Raw genomic sequence first — 23,477 nt, forward strand, 5'->3', positions numbered from 1 at the left:
GAGTTAAGTCGTGAGTTGAACTTGAGTTTGACCTGACTCGTCTCACCTCTAAATTTAGATACAAGGCAAGTATATACTCGTAGATTTAAATATGGGACGATAATAAAATGAAAAATAAGACAATACATAGATATTCAAAATGAATATAAATACTTAAATAACTATCATATCCCACCCATTGCCATTCCTATTAGAATACACCGATAAACAAAAAAGTTAAAATAACTAAAAATGTTTATAATGTATTCAATGTGGTGTGCTACATGAGTGGTCATCCTATTTAATGTATTTATACTTCTTCAAACTCGTAGCTAAAGCTTAATTGAAATTGCGTATTAGTATGTCTCTTAAAATGTTTATTTTGGATTCAAATTTTGGTAAGGACAAATGAAAGATGAAATTTCATAAAAATATTGAATATGTGTGTGTAATGTGGATGAAATTTTGATGTAATACTAAGAGAATGTCTAATTCATTTGAAAAAAAATCCTCCTTCAAACTCCTATTGAATCAACTTTGAGAATAATCCTATTTGAACCCATCACTATAGCGAATTAGATGTCTCATTTTACTACCTACAGTTTGTCTTTATTGGTGAAACAATGGTTTTTTTACATTGTGCTTTTGCAAAGATGATGTTTTTGTTGTTGTCAATATCCAATGGTGTGGGATTATTCACTTTTCTTTTGATGGTTAAGTGCTGGCCAAATTTAATAAAAGTGTTGGCCCACTAAACTTTCTCTTTTGTTAACGTACTTATCTTTACATCACAATTGATATGTGATACATTAAAAAAATTTTAAAAATCTTAAATTTTCATCTTAATTTTTAAATAAGAAAGTATTAAATCTTTTTACTAATTTTAAAAATAATATATATTTAAATTTTTTTAAATATTAAGAGAATAACTAATATTTCAAATAATTACTTATTGGGTTCTATAATTCACCATATCAATCAAACTTTTTATTAGTCATTAAAATAAATTATAGTTGGTAATTTTATATATTCATATCATTTATACCCATAAAAAGATGTCATTATGTCGACCTAAAATGTTATTATTTACATGGGTAATTAAATTTATATGAAACTCCGACTGAAAAACAAGAAATTTTAACTTGTAGAATTTGATTATTATTTATTCAATTCCATTCACATAAATTAGTATGCTTATGAGAGTAATTATTCCAAGATGCTACATTAAATCCTAAATCTTACAAATATATTGATCTATTATGTATTCATATTATTTTTGTCAGATTTTAATCTATATGTGTTATTTAGGCTAATTGAATATTATTTTTATACCTTACCATTTTTATTCATGTATGCCTAATATTTTTTTTATTATATAATATTATCCAATAAACACCCAAACATTATAAGGTTACCCAATTAACCTCCAAACCTCATCGCTCCCTTGTTTAAGTCCTTATTACTCATTTCAATTCAAATATTTAATTCACCATTTTTCTTTTTCATTCGACTTGTATTTTATTTCAATGGCTTCTTTTTCTACCTGTCTCTTTTCGAAGCCATTCCTCGGCGGTTTCATCTTTTCCAATTCCAACCTTCGATCCCAATCCTCTGCCTACCTTCAAGTCTCCATCCGCCCTCGTATTCCCAAAAATATCCGTTAGTTCACTCTTTCCTTCCATCTCTTTGCTTTCTCTTCATCGCATCATAATATATAAATTTCTTTTTCAGTTATTATTGTTCGTTGATTTTCAAATCATTGGCTACTGCAATATGCTCCTTGTTTATTCTTTCAAAACCATATTCTCTATTGTGTTTATTTATTTGCTTTCATGAAAGCAATTTTTCTAGCTTAATAATTTTGAATACTGAATCCGTTGTTGAAGATTTCATTGATTCGTCCAAAATTGGTAATGATAATAAGCTTTTGCTGTATAACGAGATTGTTAATTACTCATTGGATTTTGTCGGGCCATTTATCATTTAGTGATTTATATATATTTTAACGTTTTAAGTTCGATATAGCATGTAATTCGTTGTAATGTACTCATTGTAATAGATGATTTCATTGCTTAGTTCATGTAAGAACTCCTCAAAGGGGCATACACATATGTTTCATCTTATATGAAATTGATTCTTAATTTGATTAATTTATTTTTTTCCTGAAACTTTCTACCTATTAGGATTTTAAATTTTAAGCTTCCTAGATAATGTATACTTAGTTCAAATGCTTCTAAGTTGTTTTGACTTTAACTTCCGACAACATTATGTCTCAGTGTTTCTTAAAAGATAATAAAATTAAAGGAAATGATTGGTTTGTAATCAAATGTCAGTTATGTATTTAAGGGTTCATACTTAATGATATTGAGATAGACATTGGTTTGAGTTTCTGAAGTCATTGGTGAATTACAGAGATATGGGCGGCTAGGTGTACCTGTGAAAATCACTTCCATGCGACAACGATGGAGAGTCTCATGGGAGAGGTGTTGGTTGTGTCATTGATGGGTGTCCTCCTCGCAACCCTCTTTCCGAGTCTGACGTGCATGTTAATCTTGACAGACGATATTGCACAGTGTAACAGATGAATATGTTTTAAGATAGCTTTTCATTATTATAGTGTAATACATGAACATATTTTAAGATAGCTTTTCATTGTTGTAACTATGTATGATAGGAAATGGTTTTCTTAGACATTACAAAATGTCTCTAAAGAGTAACACTGTGCAGTTCTTTTGTACAGGAAGCCAGGCCAAAGCAATATTACAACTCCTAAAAAGGAAACTGATACGTGTAATATATTCCGAGGGGTCTTCGTAGGTTAATATTTCTTCTATATATTTTTTGGAAAGCAGTATATTTATTGCAAAAAAAATGTTACTGAAAAAAAAATGAAACACTGAAGTATAATTTGTTAATTGCAGGACTTACTACTGGAACTCCAATCTATGTATTTGTACCTAGTACTGATAAAAAAGGACATGTGAGTATCTAATGCTATAGCTTACATTCATGTACAGAAGAGTCAATAAAAAACAACAAACACTTATTGTTATTCTAGACGTGTTGTTGTAATGTTGAACTAAATGGATATTCTTCTTTCCCCTCCTATTTTCTTTTTCTTTTCTTTGTATGTGTGTGTTGTTTTGTGGGGTGAGGGGGTGTTAATCAAAGATGATAAATTATATATTCGTCAGAATTTGCACTTAAAACTAGCCATATATGTTTGGGGACTTACTTTAAATTGGTCGTGTTACTGACGTTAGATGGGTGTTTTCTTGGATGACACATTTGTGCTGAAGAGGCCTCTTAGCTCTCCTATTCACTTCCTACTAAGTGTTAATCTCCCTAAATCTCTTTTCCACACAACTATTTTATTAACTCTTGACTACTAACTCCTAACTAATTCAACGTCCAATAACCTCGAATCCTGTCATACTCAATCTTTTGGTAAATCTATGATCCTTATTTGGCAATTGGTTGGATGAAGTAATAACTTGTAATTCGGAGTCTTGATAATAATAATTGATTATTATTTATGACAGACTCACAAGTTCATATTTGGTATTCTTTAGATGATTCTATAATGCTTATAGCTTTGTTCATTACATTTTCCGGGTTTCAGGACTATAGTGAGTTGTCATTAGTTTATAGGCCTTCCCATGCAGAAGCAACCTACAAAATAAATATAGTATGTAATTCGTCATAATGTACTCATTGTAATAGGTGATTTCGTTGTTTAGTTCATGTAAGAACTCCTCAGAGGGGACATACACACCAGTTTCATCTTATGTGAAATTGATTCTTAATTTGATTTATTTATTTTTCCCCTGAAACTTTCTACCTATTAGGATTCTAAATTTTAAGCTTCCTAGATAATGTATACTTAATTCAAATGCTTCTAACTTTTTTACTATAACTTCCGACAACATTAGGTCTCAGTGTTTCTTAAAAGATAATGAAATTAAGGAAATGGTTGGTTTGTAATCTAACGTCAATTATGCATCTAAGGGTTCATAGTTAATGATATTGAGATGGACATTGATTTGAGTATCTGAAGTCATTGGTGAATTACAGAGATACGGGTGCCTGGGAATACTTTTGAAAATCGCTTCCCTGTGACAACATATGGAGAGTCTAATGGGAGAGGTGTTGGTTGTGTCATTAATTGGTGTCCTCCTGGCATCCCTCTCTCTGAGTCTGACGTGCAAGTTGATCTTGACAGAAGCTACTGCATAGTGTAACAGATGAATATATTTTAAGATAACTTTTCATTGTTGTAACTATGAATGATAGGAAATGGTTGTTGATTATACATTACAAAATGTCTCTAAAAAGTAACATTGTGCAGTTCTTGTGTATAGGAGGCCAGGCCAAAGCCACATTACAATTCCTAGAAAGGAGAGTGATACGTGTAAAATATTTTCAGGGGTCTTCGAAGGTTAATATTTCTTCTATATACTTGTCAGGAAGATGTATATTTATTTGAAAACAAAAATGAAACACTGAAGTATAATTTGTTAATTAGAGGACTTACTACTGGAACACCAATCCATGTATTTGTACCCAGTACTGATAAAAAAGGACATGTGAGTATCTAATGCTATAGCTTATATTCACGTACAAAAGAGTCAATAGAAAACAACCAACACTTATTGTTATTCTAGACGTGCTGTTGTAATGTTGAACTAAAGGGAGATTCTTCTTTCCCCCTCCTTTTTTCTTTTTCTTTTCTTTGCACGTGTGTTTTTTTGTGGGGTGGGGGTGTTAATTAAAGATGATAAATTATATATTCTTCAGAACTTGCACTTAAAACCAGCCATATATGTTTAGAGACTTATTTTGAATTGCTCATGCTAAGCCTGGCGTTAGATGGGTGTGTTCTTGAAAGACACATTTGTGCTAGAGAGGCCTTTTAGCTTTCCTATTCCCTTCCTACTAAGTGTTAATCTCCCTAAATCTCTTTTTTACACAACTATTTTACTAACTCTTAACTATTAACTCCTAACTGATTCAAAGTCCAATAGCCTCAATTCCTGTCATACTCAATCTTTTGGTAAATCTATCATCCATATTTTGCAATTGGTTAGATGAAGTAATAACTTGTAGTTCAGAGGCTTGATAATAATAATTGATTATAATTTATGATGGACTCACAAGTTTATATTTGGTATTCTTTAGATGATTCTGTAATGCTTGTAGCTTTGTTCAATACATTTTCTGGGTTTCAAGACTATAGTGAGTTGTCATTAGCTTATAGAGCTTCCCATGCGGATGCAACCTACGAAATAAAGTATGGTATCAGATCAGTTTAGGTATCAATTTTTATGATTTAACAAGTTTGGCATTTTCTTTTAATCAGATAGGCATTATACTTATGCATCAGGTCTCTTATTTTTAAGAGGCGTGGTAGATCTTCTGCCAGAGAAATAATTGGAAGGGTTGCTTCTAGTGCTATTTCTAAAAAAATCTTTAAGGATTTTACAGGAACTAAGATGTGTACTTGTCTTGTGGTTTAGACTAAAGTTTTCTACTTGTTTTACACAATGGAGTTTTTGTCCCTTTTTTAGCGGTCCACAGCTTACTCTTTGAAAAAACTGTAAAATTGTATCAACAGATAATAATACAGGATAAAAATATTTCGAATCTAATTCTCCCCCTTTTTTCATTATATGTTATGTTTTTTGTTATTCTTCTATCAGTTCCCACCTTTGAAAATACATACAAAGAGTACATATTTTATTCTTCGTGATAGGCAAAAAGTTTTAAAACGAGAAAACAGGAAAGTACAACAAGGGAGAGGATAAGACATCTTTTGAAACAAGAAAAGGAACATGAAACTTTAGACAGTAAAGACATAAGCGATGTTGTTCAGCATCGATTATTTATATATGTCTATTCATAGTTGGTGTATATTTATGTGCATGTGTCATGTTTTTATATGCCAATTCCTTTAGGATATCCTTTGCTAAAGGTCTCTTACTTTTCATATTTTTTAATATGTGCCTCAAGTTCACAAGGTTGTTCTGCCAGTGAACTTAATTGATAATGAGACTGTGACACTTGATCAGGTATTAAAGTGAATATTCATATTTATATATGTTTATTGGTGCCTTTTGTAAATTAGTCTGAAGTATTAAGCCAAACAAAACTATTTAAAGGAGATTTAATGTATTCTATACATGGAGAATTGAAGATGACTATTTGTTTTAACTTTAATATTTTAAATGGTACTAACTTATCAGGTTAACATGTTCTCAACCCTCATCTAATGGATTGTCTTTGCATATCATGTCTATACTTTTCTTTCCAATTTTGTATTAGGAAAATAAAAATGGCATTCATAGATAAAAAGGCCAATGCCATAATATTTTACTGACTGCAGTAAGTCAAATCGGTGGATATTCTCTCTAATTTGCTTTCATAATTGGTTATTACTCTCTTATATTATTGCAATTCTGAAGCTGAAATCTTGCTTTGGCATATATTCTTTGAAAATTTTCCAAATCGAGAGCAACATTGTTCGATGTCCTGATCCTGAATATGCAGAGAAGATGATAGCTGCTATTAATGCTGTCCGAGTTAGAGTAATTTTGTTGGTGGTGTTGTGACATGCATCGTGAGGAACTGTCCATGCATAAGTTTTCTACCTTTGTCTGTCAGCATAAAATTAGTGACCAAGCTAGCAGTTACAATTTAGGGTACAAGTAAACTTGTAAAATTGATTAAATATATAATAACACAAGAATTTTATGGGTGAGTGTAAGGTACTTGGTAGTTGATACCTATGGATAATAATAGTACTAATAATAATAAACACGGAAGAGAATTTCTATATTAAATATTGAATTGCAACAATACAAGCAGCATGGCATTTCAAGAGTCTAAAATTCTCATTGTTGAATGGTTGCTGATTATAAAATTAATCTAATAGAGGCATGACTTGAATTTTCTATAAAATCTAGAAAACACTGGAAACTAGGCCTTAGTTGAACTCAAACAAGCTGTGCTCAAGTCATCCTTGGGAGTTTTAAGAGCTTGCTTTCACGTGTAGCATGTCTCCATAGTTAAATTTGTAACCCATCAATGTTATAGTGCTCTTCGAATCTTGCTATTAGTACTTTAATAATTAGCACACAAAACAGAAGGAAAACTGCTTTAACTTATTTTAGTGTTGTGTTATTTGATGCTCAATATATCTTTCAGCCTAAGAGTATAATTGAATCTATTATATATCAGGGAATTGGTTCACCAGTATTTGACAAACTTGAAGCTGAATTGGCTAAAGCTGCTATGTCATTGCCTACAACCAAGGGCTTTCAATTTGGTAGTGGGTTTGTAGGTATTTAGATTGCTTATGTTTATTAACTCTGATTGTCTATGTTACGATATGACCTCACTATAGCAGAAATATTTTAAAAATTCTATTTTCTACAATTACTTTATCTGATGATGGCTTGATGCAATCATTACAGGTACCTTTTTAACTGGGAGTGAACTCAATGATGAGTTCTATATAGATGAACATGGAAGGACAAGGACAAGGACAAATCGTTCTATTGGGATACACGTATAAATTTTTATTCTATTATTACTAATTAGCTGTCTCTAGATGTGTAGTATGATGGTCATGTGCATATAAAGATTTTACTTACTATTGTTTGTATTGATAATCAGAGTGGAATTTCTAATGGAGAAATCATAAACATGAGAATAGCTTTCAAGCCGACATCAACTATTGGTGTAAGTTCATTTTCTCCCTCTCTCTCTCTCGACTATTGGTGTAAGTCCATTCTCTCTCTCTGTTATCCTCTCTCTCTCTCTCTCTCTCTCTCTCTCTCTCATTTGTGTGGGAAGGTTAATTAGTAATTGAGATAGTTTACTTAACCACTTTCGTGAGGACATATGTCATATTCATTAGTCAATAAAAGTCTTCTTTTAAGTGGTAGTTGAGCAGCAAAGGGTGCTTGTTTTCCTGGTCACGCATGATTTGTCAATTTTAAATTATTTATGATAAAAGGGTGTATCATATCTATATATTAATGCTTTTTACATAAAATTTTATAGTTATCTTTTTATATACAAATTGTTTAGAGTACATACACTATAATAGATAGATAAACAATATATATTTATATGTTATAATTTATTTATATAAAATTAATGATTATGTTTATGTTAATATTATTTAAGTCAGTTCGTGAGTTTGAGTCAACTCGTAAATTTTTGGTTTGGTAAACTTAAACTTGACAAATAGGCTTGATTATTAATGAGTTAAGTCGTGAGTTGAACTTGAGTTTGACCTGACTCGTCTCACCTCCAAATTTAGATACAAGGCAAGTAATACCCATATATTTAGGTATGGGACGATAATAACATAGAAAATGAGGCAATACACAGATATTCAAAATGAATATAAATACTTAAATAACTATCATATCCCACCCATTGCCATTCCTATTGGAATACATTGATAAACAAAAATGTTAAAAGAACTAAAAATGTTTATAATGCATTCAATGCGGGTACTACATGAGTGGTCATCCTATTTAATATGTTTATACTTCGTCAAACTCGTAACTAAAGCTTAATTGAAATTGTGTATTAGTATGTCTCTTAAAATGCTATTTTAGGATTCAAATTTTGGTAAGGACAAATGGTAGATAAAATTCTTTAAAAATATTGAATATGTGAGTGTGTAATGTGAATGAATTTGTCATGTAATACTAAGAGAATGTCTAATTCATTTGAAAAAGAAATCCTCCTTCAAGCTCCTATTAATCAACTTTGAGAACAATCCTATTTAAACCCATCACTTTAACAAATTAGATGTCTCATTTTACTACCTACATCTTGTCTTTATGGGTGAAACAATGATTTGTTTACATTGTGCTTTTGCAAAGATGATGTTTTCGTTGTTGTCAATATTTAATGGGATGGGATTACTCATTTTTCTTTTAATGGTTAAGTGCTGCACAATTTTAATAAAAGTACCGACCCTCTAAACCTTCTCTTTTGTTAATGTACTTATCTTTACATCACAATTGATATGTGATGCATTCAAAAAATATTTAAAAATCTTAAATCTTCATCTTAATTTTTAAATAAGAAAGCATTAAATCTTTTACTAATTTAAAAAATAATATATATTTAAATTTTTATTTTTTTAAATATTAAGAGAATAATTAATATTCAAATAATTATTCATTGTGTTCTATAATGCACCATATCAATCAAACTTTGTTATTAGTTGTTAAAATAAATCATAGTTGGTGATTTTATATATTTATATCATTTATACCCATAAAAAGATGTCATTATGTCGACCTAAAATGTTATTATTTACATGAGTAATTAAATTTATAAGAAACTCCGACCCAAAAATAAAAAATTTTAACGTGTAGAATTTGATTTTTATTTCTTCAATTTCATTCACATAAATTAGCATGTTTATGATAATAACTATTCCATGATGATATATTAAATCCTGAATTTTATAAATAAATTGATCTATTGTATATTCATTTTTTTTGTCTGATTTTAATCTATATGTGTTATTTAAGCTAAGTGAATATTATTTTTATACCTTACCTTTTTTATTCATGTATACCTAATATTTTTTTTATTATATAAGGTTACCCAATAAACACCCAAATCTTATAAGGTTACCCAATTAACCTCCAAACCTCATCGCTCACTCGTTTAAGTCCTTATTACTCAATTTAATTCAAATATTCAATTCACCATTTTTCTTTCTCATTCGACCTGTATTTTATTTCAATGGTTTCTTCTTCTACCTGTCTCTTTTCGAAGACATTCCTCGACAGTTCCATCTCTCCCAATTCCAACCTCCAATCCCAATCCTTCACCTATTTTTAAGCTTAACCCTGCCTTCGCATTGCCAAAAACATTTGTCAGTTCACTCTCTCCTTCGTTGATTTTCAGAGTATAGGCTACTGCAATCTGCTCTCTGTTTGTTCTTTCAAACCTGTATTCTCTATTGCGTTTATTTATTTGCTTATATGAATGCAATTTTCCCAGCTTAATAATTTTGAATACTGAATCCGTTGTTGAAGATTTCATTAATTCGTCTAAAAATGATAATGATAATGAGCTTTTTCTGTATAACGGGATTGTTAATTACTTGTTGGATTTTGTCGGGCCATTTATCATTTAGTAATTTATATGAATTTTAACATTTTAAGTTCAATATAGCATGTAATTCATTGTAATGTACTCATTGTAATATGTGATTTCGTTGTTTAGTTCATGTAAGAACTCCTCGGAGGGGACATACACACTTGTTTCATCTTATGTGGAATTGATTCTTAATTTGATTTATTTATTTTTCCCTTGAAACTTTCTACCTATTAGGATTCTAAAGTTTAAGCTTCCTAGATAATGTATACTTAATTCAAATGCTTCCAACTTTTTTTACTACAACTTTCGACAACATTAGGTCTTAGTGTATTTTAAAAGATAATAAAATTAAAGAAAATTGTTGGTTTGTAATCTAATGTCAATTATGCATTAAAGGGTTCATAGTTAATGATATTGAGATGGACATTGATTTGAGTATCTGAAGTCATTGGTGAATTACAGAGATACGAGTGCCTGGGAGTACTTGTGAAAATCGCTTCTGTGTGACAACATATGGAGAGTCTAATGGGAGAGGTGTTGGTTGTGTCATTGATTGGTGTCCTCCTGGCATTCCTCTCTCTGAGTCTGACGTGCAAGTTGATCTTGACAGAAGGCACTGCATAGTGTAACAGATGAATATATTTTAAGATAGCTTTTAATTTTTGTAACTATGAATGATAGGAAATGGTTGTTGATTATACATTACAAAATATCTCTAAAGAGTAACATTGTGCAGTTCTTGTGTATAGGAGGCCAGGCCAAAGCCACATTACAACTCCTAGAAAGGAGAGTGATAAGTGTAAAATATTTCTAGGGGTCTTCAAAGTTAATCTTTCTTCTATATATTTGTCGGGAAGCTGTATATTTATTTCAAAACAATAATGAAACACTGAAGTATAATTTGTTAATTGGAGGACTTACTACTGAAACACCAATCCATGTATTTGTACCCAGTACTAATAAAAAAGAACATGTAAGTATCTAATGCTATAGCTTATATTCATGTACAAAAGAGTCAATAGAAAACAACCAACTCTTATTGTTATTCTAGACATGCTGTTGTAATGTTGAACTAAAGGGAGATTCTTCTTTCCCCCTCTTTTTTTTCTTTTTCTTTTCTTTGCATGTGTGTTTTTTTGTGGGGTAGAGGGTGTTAATCAAAGATGATAAATTATATATTCTTCAGAACTTGCACTTAAAACCAGCCATATATGTTTGGGGACTTATTTTGAATTGGCCATGCTAAGACTGACGTTAGATGGGTGTTTTCTTAGATGACACATTTGTGCTAGAGAGGCCATTCAGCTCTCCTATTTCCTTCCTACTAAGTGTTAATCTCCCTATATCTCTTTTTCACACAACTATTTTACTAACTCTTGACTATTAACTCCTAACTGATTCAACATCCAATAGCCTCGATTCTTGTCATACTCAATCTTTTGGTAAATCTATCATCCATATTTGGCAATTGGTTAGATGAAGTAATAACTTGTAGTTCAGAGGCTTGATAATAATAATTGATTATAATTTATGACGGACTCACAAGTTCATATTTGGCATTCTTTAGATGATTCTGTAATGCTTATAGTTTTGTTCATTACATTTTCTGGATTTCAAGACTATAGTGAGTTGTCATTAGCTTATAGGGCTTCCCATGCGGATGCAACCTACGAAATGAAGTATGGTATCAGATCAGTTTAGGTATCAATTTTTATAATTTAACGAGTTTGGCATTTTCTTTTAATTAGATCGGCATTATACTTATGCATCATGTCTCTTATTTTTAAGGGGCGTGGTAGATCTTCTGCAAGAGTAACCATTGGAAGGGTTACTTCTAGTGCTATTGCTAAAAAAATCCTTAAGGATTTTGCAGGAACTGAGGTGTGTACTTGTCTTGTGGTTTAGTCTAGAGTTTTCTACTTGTTTTACACAATGGAGTTTTTGTCCCTTTTATAGCAGTCCACAGCTTATTGTTTGAAGAAACTATAAAATTGTATCAACAGATATTAATACATGATAAAAATATTTCGAATCTAATTCTCCCCCTTTTTTCATTGTATGTTAATTTTTCTATTATTCTTCTATCAGTTCCCACCTTTGAAAATACATGCAAAGAGTACATATTTTCTTCTTCGTGATAGGCAAAAAGTTTTAAAACGAGAAAATAGGAAAATACAACAAGGGAGAGGATAAGACATCTTTTGAAACAAGAAAAGAAACATGGAACTTTAGACAGTAAAGGCATAAGCAATGTTGTTCAGCATCGATTATTTATATATGTCTATTCATAGTTGGTGTATATTTATGTGCATGTGTCATGTTTTTATATGCCAATTTCTTTAGGATATCCTTTGCTAAAGGTCTCTTACTTTTCAGATTTTTGCATATGTGTCTCAAGTTCACAAGGTTGTTCTGCCAGTGGACTTAATTGATAATGAGACTGTGACACTTGATCAGGTATTAAAGTGAATATTCATATTTATATATGTTTATTGATGCCTTTTTTAAATTAGTCTGAAGTATTAAGCCAAAAAAAAATGTTTAAAGGAGATTTAATACATCCTATACATGGAGACTTGAAGATGGCTATTTGTTTTAACTTTAATATTTTTAAATGGTACTAACTTATGAGGTTGACATCTTCTCAACCCTCATCTAATGGAATGTCTTTGCATATCATGTCTATAATTTTCTTTCCAATTTTGTATTAGGAAAATAAAAATGGCATTCATAGATAAAAAGGCCAATGCCATAATGTTTTACTGACTACAGTAAGCTAAATTGGCGGATATTCTCTCTAATTTGCTTTCATAATTGGTTATTACTCTCTTATATTATTGCAATTCTGAAGCCAAAATCTTGCTTTGGCATATATTCTTGGAACCTTTTCAGATCGAGAGCAACATTGTTCGATGTCCTGACCCTGAATATGCAGAGAAGATGATAGCTACTATTGATACTGTCTGAGTTAGAGTTGATTTTGTTGGTGGTGTTGTGACATGCATAGTGAGGAACTGTCCACGCATAAGTTTTCTACTTTTGTATGTTAGCATAAAATTAGTGAGCAACTAGCAGTTACAATTCAAGGTGCAAGTAAACTTGTAAAATTGATTAAATATATAATAACACAAGGGTTTTATGGGTGAGTGTAAGGTACTTGGTAGTTGATACCTATGGATAATAATAGTACTAATAATAATAAACACGGAAGAGAATTTCTATATTAAATATTGAATTGCAACAATATAAGCAGCATGGCATTTCAAGAGTCTAAAATTCTCATTGTTGAATGGTTGCTGATTATAAAATTAATCTAATAGAGGCATGACTTGAATTTTCTATAAAATCTAGAAAACACTGGAAACTAGGCCTTAGTTGAACTCAAACAAGCTGTGCTCAAGTCATCCTTGGGAGTTTTAAGAGCTTGCTTTCACGTGTAGCATGTCTCTATGGTTAAATTTGTAGCCTATCAATGTTATAGTGCTCTTCGAATCTCACTATTGGTACTTTAATAATTAGCAGACAGAACAGAAGGAAAACTGCTTTAACTTATTTTAGTGTTGTGTTATTTGATGCTCAATATATCTTTCAGCCTAAGAGTATAATTGAATCTATTATATATCAGGGAATTGGTTCAGCAGTATTTGACAAACTTGAAGCTGAATTGGCTAAAGCTGCTATGTTATTACCTACAACCAAGGGCATTCAATTTGGTAGTGGATTTGTAGGTATTTGGATTGCTTATGTTTATTAACTATGATTGTCTGTGTTACGATATGACGTCACTATAGCAGAATTATTTTTAAAATTCTATTTTCTGTAATTACTTTGTCTGATGATGGCTTGATTTAATCATTACAAGTATCTTTCTGACTGGGAGTGAACTCAATGATGAGTTCTATATAGATGAACATGGAAGGACCAGGACAAGGACAAATCGTTCTGGTGGGATACATGTATCAATTTTTATTCTATTATTACTAATTAGCTGTCTCTAGATGTGTAGTATGATGGTCATGTGCCTATAAAGATTTTACTTATTATTGTTTGTATTGATAATCAAAGTAAAATTTCCAATGGAAAAATCATAAACATGAGAATAGCTTTCAAGCCAACATCAACTATTGGTGTAAGTCCATTCTCTCCCTCTCTCTCTCAACTATTAGTGTAAGTCCATTCTCTTCTCTCTCTCTCTCTCTCTCTCTCTCTCTCTCTCTCTCTCTCTCTTTCATTTGTGTGGGAAGGTTAATCAGTAATTGAGGTAGTTTACTTAACCACTTTCGTGAGGACATATGCCATATTCATTACTCAACAAAAGTCCTCTTTTAAGTGGTAGTTGAGGAGCAAAGGGTGTTTGTTTTCCTGGTCACGCACGATTTGTCAATTTTAAATTATTTATGATAAAAGGGTGTATCATATCTATATATTAATGCTTTTTACATAAAATTTTATAGTTATCTTTTTATATACAAATTGTTTAGAGTACATAAACTATAATAGATAGATAAACAATATATATATATATATATATATATATATATATATATATGTTATAATTTATTTATATAAAATTAGTGATTATGTTTATGTTAATGTTATCTAAGTCAGTTTGTGAGTTTGAGTCAACTCGTAAATTTTTGGTTAGCTAAACTTAAACTTGACAAATAGGCTTGATTATTAATGAGTTAAGTCGTGAGTTAAACTTGAGTTTGACCTGACTCCTCTCACCTCCAAATCTAGATACAAGGCAAGTATATACCCATATATTTAGGTATAGGACGATAATAATATAGAAAACGAGACAATAAATAGATATTCAAAATCAATATAAATACTTAAATAACTATCATATCACACCCATTGCCATTCCTATTGGAATACATTGATAAACAAAAATGTTAAAAGAACTAAAAATATTTATAATGCATTCAATGTGGGTACTACATGAGTGGTCATCCTATTTAATGTATTTATACTTCTTCAAACTCGTAACTAAAGCTTAATTGAAATTGTGTATTAGTATGTCTCTTAAAATGCTGTTTTAGGATTCAAATTTTTGTAAGGACAAATGGTAGATAAAATTCTTTAAAATATTGAATATGTGAGTGTGTAATGTGAATGAATTTGTCATGTAAATACTAAGGGAATGTCTAATTCATTTGAAAAAGAAATCCTCCTTTAAGCTCCTATTAAATCAACTTTGAGAACAATCCTATTTAAACCTATCACTTTAACAAATTAGATGTCTCATTTTACTACCTACATTTTGTCTTTATGAGTGAAACAATGATTCGTTTACATTTTGCTTTTGCAAAGATGATGTTTTCGTTGTTGTCAATATCTAATGGGATGGAATTACTCATTTTTTTTAATGGTTAAGTGCTGGCCAAATTTTGATAAAAGTACTGGCCCCCTAAACTTTCTCTTTTGTTAATGTACTTATCTTTGCATCACAATTGATATGTGATGCATTCAAAAAAAATTGAAAATCTTAAATCTTCATCTTTATTTTTAAATAAGAAAGTATTAAATCTTTTTACTAATTTTAAAAATAATATATATTTAAATTTTTATTTTTTTAATATTAAGAGAATAATTAATATTTCAAATAATTACTCATTGTGTTCTATAATGCACCATATCAATCAAACTTTGTTATTAGTCATTAAAATAAATCATAGTTGGTAATTTTATATATTTATATCATTTATACTTATAAAAAGATGTCATTATATCGACCTAAAATGTTATTATTTACATGAGTAATTAAATTTATATGAAACTCCGACCCAAAAATAAAAAATTTGATTTTTATTTCTTCAATTTCATTCACATAAATTAGCATGTTTACGATAGTAACTATTCCATGATGCTATATTAAATCCTGAATCTTATAAATAAATTGATCTATTGTATATTCATGTATACCTAATATTTTTTTTATTATATAAGGTTACCTAATAAACACCCAAACCTTATAAGGTTACCCAATTAACCTCCAAACCTCATCACTCACTCGTTTAAGTCCTTATTACTCATTTTAATTCAAATATTCAATTCACCATTTTTTTCTCATTCGACCTGTATTTTATTTCAATGGCTTCTTCTTCTACCTGTCTCTCTTCGAAGCCATTCCTCGACAGTTCTATCTCTCCCAATTCCAACCTCTGATCCCAATCCTCCGCCTACCTTCAAGCCTCCCCCGGCCCTTGCATTCCCAAAAACATCTGTTAGTTCACTCTCTCCTTCCATCTCTTTGTTTTCTCTTCATCGCATCATAATATATATAATTCCTCTTCTAGTTATTATTGTTAGTTGATTTTCAGATTATCGGTTACTGCAATCTGCTCCCTGTTTATTTTTTCAAATCCATATAATCTATTGCGTTTATTTATTTGCTTTCATGAATGCAATTTTTTCAGCATAATAATTTTGATTACTGAATCCGTTGTTGAAGATTTCATTGATTCGTCCAAAATGGTAATGACAATAAGCTTTTTCTGTATAACGAGATTGTTAATTACTCATTGGATTATGTCGGGACAATTACCATTTAGTGATTCATATGAATTTTAATGTTTTAAGTTTGATATAGCATGTAATTCATTGTAATGTAATCATTGTAATAGGTGATTTTGTTGTTTAGCTCATGTAAGAACTCCTCGAAGGGGGCATACACACATGTTTCATCTTATGTGAAATTGATTCTTAGTTTGATTTATTTATTTTTTCCCTGAAACTTTTTGCCTATTAGGATTTTAAATTTTAAGCTTCCTAGATAATTTACACTTAGTTCAAATGCTTCTAACTTTTTTTACTTAAACTTCCGAAAACATTAGGTCTCAGTATTTCTTAAAGGATAATGAAATTAAAAGAAATGGTTGGTTTGTAATCTAATGTCAGTTATGCATTTAAAGGTTCATAGTTAATGATATTGAGATGGACATTGGTTTGAGTTTTTGAAGTCATTGATGAATTACGAAGATACAGGCGGCTGAGAGTACTTGTTAAAATCACTTCCGTGTGACAACATATCGTGAGTCTCCTGACAGAGGTGTTGGTTGTATCATTGATGGGTGTCCTCGCATCCCTCTCTCCGAGTCTGACGTGCAAGTTGATCTTGACAGAAGAAACTGCATAGTATAACAGATGAATATATTTTAAGATAGCTTTTCATTGTTGTAACTATGAATGATAGGAAATGATTGTTGATTATGCATTACAAAATGTCTCTAAAGAGTAACATTGTGCAGTTCTTGTGTATAGGAGGCTAGGCCAAAGCCACATTACAACTCCTAAAAAGGAGACTGGTACGTGTAAAATATTCTCAAGGGTCTTCGAAGGTTAATATTTCTTCTATATATTTGTTGGGAAGCTGTATATTTATTGCAAAAAAAAAAATAAAACACTGAAGTATAATTTGTTAATTGCAGGACTTACTACTGGAATTCTAATCCGTGTATTTGTACCTAGTACTGATAAAAAATGACATGTGAGTATCTAATGCTATAGCTTATATTCATGTACAGAAGAGTCAATAAAAAACAACCAACACTTATTGTTATTCTAGACGTGTTGTAATGTTGAACTGAATGGAGATTCTTCTTTCCCCTCCTTTTTTCTTTTTCATTTCTTTGCACGTATGTGTTTTTTTGTGGGGTGAGGGGGTGTTAATCAAAGATGATAAATTATATATTCTTCAGAACTTGTATTTAAAACCAACCATATATGTTTAGGGACTTACTTTGAATTGGTCATGCTAAGACTGACGTTAGTTGGGTGTTTTCTTAGATGACACATTTGTGTTGGAGAGGCCTCCCAGCTCTCCTATTCCCTTCCTACTAAGTGTTAATCACCCTAAATCTCTTTTCCACACAACTATTTTACTAACTCTTGACTACTAACTCCTAATTGATTCAACGTCCAATAGCCTCAATTCCTATCATACTCAATCTTTTGGTAAATCAATCGTCCTTATTTGGTAATTGGTTAGATGAAGTAAAAACCTGTAGTTCGAAGGCTTGACAATAATAGTTGATTATGATTTATGACAGACTCACAAGTTTATATTTGGTATTCTTTAGTTGATTTTGTAATGTTTATAGCTTTGTTCATTACATTTTCTGGGTTTCAGGACTATAGTGAGTTGTCATTAGCTTATAAGCTTTCCCATGCGGATGCAACCTACGAAATGAAGTATGGTATCAAATCAGTTCAGGTATCAACTTTTATGATTTAATGAGTTTGGCATTTTCTTTTAATTAGACATGCATTATACTTATGCATCTGGTCTCTTATTTTTAAGGGGCATGGTAGATCTTCTGCAAGAGAAACCATTGGAAGGGTTTCTTCTGGTGCTGTTGCTAAAAAAACCTTAAGGATTTTGCAGGAACTGAGGTGTGTAATTGTCTTGTGGTTTAGGCTAGAGTTTTCTGCCTGTTTTACACAATGGTATTTTTGTCCCTTTTTTAGCGGTCCACTGCTTATTCTTTGAAGAAACTATAAAATTGTATCAAAAGATATTAATACAGGATAAAAATATTTTGAATCTAATTCTCTCCCTTTTTCCATTGTATATTATGTTTTCTGTTATTTTTCTATCAGCTTCCACCTTTGAAAATGCATGCAAAGAGTACATATTGTCTTCTTCGTGATAGGCAAAAAGTTTTAAAATGAGAAAAGAGGAAAGTTCAACAAGGGAGAGGATAAGACATCCTCTAAAACAAGAAAAGAAACATGGAACTTTACATAGTAAAGACATAAGTGAAGTTATCCAGCATCGATTATTTATATATGTCTATTCATAGTTGGTGTATATTTATGTGCATGTATCATATTTTTATATGCCAATTCCCTTAGGATATCCTTTGCTAAAGGTCTCTTACTTTTCAGATTCTTGCATATGTGTCTCAAGTTCACAAGGTTGTTCTGCCAGAGGACTTAATTGATAATGAGACTGTGTCACTTGATCATGTATTAAAGTGAATATTCACATTTATATATGTTTATTGGTGCCTTTTGTAAATTAGTCTGAAGTATTAAGCAAAAAAATGTTTAAAGGAGATTTAATGTGTCATATACATGGAGTATAAAACCAGGTTAATTAATGAGTAATTAACCCAAAAATAAAAATTTTTTCTAGAAAATTATAAATATGAATTTTATGGCTTAACATGATAGAGAAAATTAAAACAAGAATTTTGACATCAATTTTAAAGAATTCGGCCCAAGATTGGGCCGAACGGGCCAAACCGGGCCAACCAGGCCCGTATTGGGACCTTGGCCCAACCCAATGGGTGACTAAATGAGAGGCACAACCCTTCTCTCCCCACCACAACATCAAACACACTGAGAAGGGAAGGGGAAGCATGAAACCCTTTTCCTAATTCAATTCAATCTTCATTTGACTTAACTTTTGATCTGGAGCTCCGACCGCCGCACCGTTTGCAGCCACGCGACCGCGGTGTCTAGCTCTACAAAGCCCACAAATTCATGTGAGATAACAAAAATTTAGTGGGTAAAGTGTTCAGATTTTTGAGTTTTGATGTTATCAGATCTAATTAGCTTGAAGGAAAAGCTTCTTCTTGCCTCTTTGCCTCCTTGATCCTTGCTTGATTATGAATGGTTGAGTTTTGGTTGGTTTAAAAGAGTTTTGGAAGTTTTATGTTTTAAAATTTGGAGGTTTTGCAAGTTTGGTGAAAATTGTATTTTTAGTCCAAAATTTGACAGAGTACAAACTGGCCTCCGGACCCCTGATTTATGTCAAACTTATTTAGAAACGAAATTGGGTCCGAGGTGTTTATGCCATTTGAAGAACGGTAGAAAAATATTTTAAAATGAGGGAGATATGCTCGATCAAAGTTTGGTGTGCAAAGCTAAGCATTCACAACTTAGCAGCTTTTCAGGTTTCTGCTATGTCCGCATACGCGAGATGCCTGCGCAATGCTACCAATGGCTACTGCCTTAAGGTTTCGCGTACACATGGTGTGGGTCGCGTACGCAAGAGTGGCATTTTTGAGGTTGCATACGCGACCACCTAGTGCGCGACGCGAATAAATAATTCGGTTTGAGGAGCTCTCGTATGCGAACTAGTGATGCGTACGCGAGAAGTCCAGCTTGGCCAGGGTGCGTACGCAAGAAGGAACACACAACGCGAGCATATGCTACTTCTTATGCTCCTCGCGTACGTGAGCAAGAGGCCACATACGCGAGCCCCTGTTTCTCAGCAACTGTGCTTTCTGATTTTATGCATTCCTCTGGCATTCAAAACTCTGTTTTCTCTTGTTTGAAGCCTAATAGGTGGTTAGAGGGTTATGAAGCTTGTGAAGGTTGTGAGAAAGGTAACTTGTAAAAGAAGTAAAGGGAAATTTATGATGAATCATGATTGATTATAGCATGAGTTGATGAGGATAATGGTGGGAGTGCTGTGTATGATATGAGCCAGATGGCTGCATGTGATGATGGATTATGGCTGGTTATAAATTATGAGTATAAGCCGAATGGCTGAGATAAATATTGATTTATGGCTGAGTATGAATGCATATATTTGGATTGATTGATGTTGTGATGGTTGTACTTCCACCTATCTAAGATACAAGTTTCCCTGGGTGAAAGCAGTTGCTAGCCACCACGTGCTCCAGGTTGAGATTCGATACTCTGCTGACCCTATGTGGTAAGTATGGTCGGACACTGTGAAAGTTCCGGATGAGCTCGCCCCCGTGAATAAACACCAATGTGGGTATTGTGTATATATATGTTGATAATTATGATTGAGTATAGCTCGAGTTGGGGATGCGCGACAGAGGGACAGTCCAATAGTTAGCTACTAGGACTTGTCAGGTTGGCTTCATAACTGACAGATGAGACTCATCAGCTACTAGGATAGGCATACATCATATGTATTATATGTGATTTGTTTGGAATGCCTAATTAACTGCATAATTACTTGCTATTTGTTTAACTGCTGTATCTGCTTCTTATTTGTGAATTTTCTTACTTGATATAATTGTGTTTGCGACATCAAATTACCAGTGGCTGTTGGGAGGTTCGGAGGAGTTGGAAAGGGGAGATTTTGTTAGACTGAATATCCTTAGTTTGTTGCCTATTTTTATTTCTCATGGTTTAGTTATGTTTATATGCTTTAATTATGAATTGGGAGTTCTAGGATTGCCTTCGGTTTTCCCAAGACATTATATGTTAGATATTTGGGCATTGTTACTATGATGAGAATCTCTGGTTCTCACCCATGCAGATTTTTGTGGTTTTCAGATGCAGGATGTGAGGCTCCTCATTGAGGCATGCTGGAGACTTCTGATTTAGCGAAGATCGTTAGCTCTTGAGACTTTATTTTAGTTTTATATAGTTACTTAGATACTTATTATCTCCACTGTTTACATGTAGTTTGTATCAACTCCTCTTAGAGATTATTTTGGAGACTCAGGTTTTGTAACTCTGTATTTTGGGGTTTCTTTTGGGTTTTTCCTATATATATATATATATATATATATATATATATATATATATATATATATATATAACTATGTGCTCGGATCGGTTACCATCGCGAACCGAGACCTGAGCTTTGCTAGTTGTATCTTGGTACTCTATTGTACATATATCTGTGTCAGCTTACTTTATCTGCTTCGTTTACGTTATAGATCGGAGTGTTGCGCGTTTCAGTTTAGCAATTTTCATTTACCCCTTTTTCTTCAAAGGCTCCTAGTTATACATATACTTCACACTACTATATATACTAAATTTTATTTTTAGAGGTCGTAATACCTCACCACCTCTGTCTTATGACTTAAGCATAAGACTCTGTGTGATAGGGTGTTACATTATGGTATCAGAGCAATTCGTTTCAGTAGAGCATGAGGGTTAGACTGACTATGCTTCCGTGCATTCTCTGTGTGTGTGTGTTTATGTGCTATTAGAATATCTGATTGATATAACTGGCATAAACATTCATGAGCATGAATTTGGGACTTTGAAGCACTAGACTTCTGATATTGAGACTGATCAACTTGATATTGATTGTTTGTTGTATATAGGAACCAATTAGTGCCTCGTGGACGCGGTCGAGACCTTGGGAGAGGTCGTACTAGTACTCAGGGACCGGAAACCAATACGAATGGTTCGATAAACTTCATGGCTGTGTTAGAGAATATGGCTGTTGCTATGCAGGCCATTGTTGAGGCGTTAGGACATCAAATGAATAATAATGGTAATGGGGAAAATGGCAGAATGGGTCTTTGACGCTGTCAGCATTCTTGAAGGTTAACCCGCCGGTGTTTAAGGGAACCACCAATCCAACTGAAACTGATACCTGGTTTCAGGCCATGGAACGAGCACTACAAACACAGCAGGTGGCTGAGGAGTAGTGTATCGAGTTCGCTACCTATCAGCTCACCAGGGAAGCGCTACATTGGTGGCAAGCTACACGACATCTTTTGCAGCAGGGTGATGACCCTATTTCCTGGGATGCTCTCCAGGTTAAATTCTATAAGAAGTACTTTTCGAATTCTGTTAGGACGGTGAAGAAACTTGAGTTACTGCAGCTGAAGCAGGGTTTCATGTCCATTTCTGAATACACCAACAAATTCGAGGAACTGTGCAGATTTTCTCGTATTTGTTAGGGAGCTCCTGAAGACTTCGAGGAATGAAAGTGTATCAAGTACGAAGGAGGTCTCCGAAGCGACATCTTCAGTTCAGTAGGGCCAATGGAGATCAAGACTTTCTTCGAGTTGGTAAATAAGAGCAGAGTGGCCGAAGACTGTGTGAAAAGGGCGGTGGCGGATAAAGTAAGTCACAGGGGGACTTTTCAGCAGAACCGAGAAGGAGCTTTGCTCCTAGAGGTCAAACTTTTAAGCGTGGAGGCTTTGCACCACAACAGACTCAGGATCAGGCTAATTTCAGAAGGCCTAACAACAACAATTTCTCTAGGATAAGATTTAGAAAGTAGCCTCTGAATGAGCAAGCTTGTGCTAGATATGGGAGTCATCATCCGGGTTCTCAATGTAAAGCTGGTTGGGGCTTGTGTTACTCATGTGTAAAAGCGGGGCACAAAGCCTAGAACTATCCGGAGAAGCAAAGACAAGGAAATGGGAGGACATAGCAGCCTGGACGGGTGTTCACCACTTCAGCTATAGGTGCAGAGAGATTTGATACACTTATCCGAGGTAAATGTCAAATAGCCGGTAAACTTTTGAATGCTTTATTTGGTTCGGGAGCAACTCATTCATTCATTGCACTTGAAAAGGCTAGCGAGTTAAGATGGAAAATTGCGGTTTTGGGCTATGATCTGAAGGTGTATAATGCCACTCATGAAGCCATGGTGACTAGGTTAGGATGTCTGCAACTTT

General features: G+C 32.6%; 2 pseudogenes; both read left to right on the forward strand.

Annotated features, from left to right (window-relative positions):
* The first annotated feature begins 1,505 nt into the window (after positions 1–1,505).
* LOC130981109 (chorismate synthase, chloroplastic-like) lies at positions 1,506–10,745 on the forward strand (annotated as a pseudogene).
* Positions 10,746–11,646: 901 nt separating this feature from the next.
* The window catches only part of LOC130981115 (chorismate synthase 2, chloroplastic-like), a 49,558-nt pseudogene continuing 37,727 nt past the window's right edge, over positions 11,647–23,477 (forward strand).

The sequence above is a fragment of the Arachis stenosperma genome, chromosome 1 (genome assembly GCF_014773155.1).
Source record: "Arachis stenosperma cultivar V10309 chromosome 1, arast.V10309.gnm1.PFL2, whole genome shotgun sequence".
NCBI lineage: Eukaryota > Viridiplantae > Streptophyta > Magnoliopsida > Fabales > Fabaceae > Arachis > Arachis stenosperma.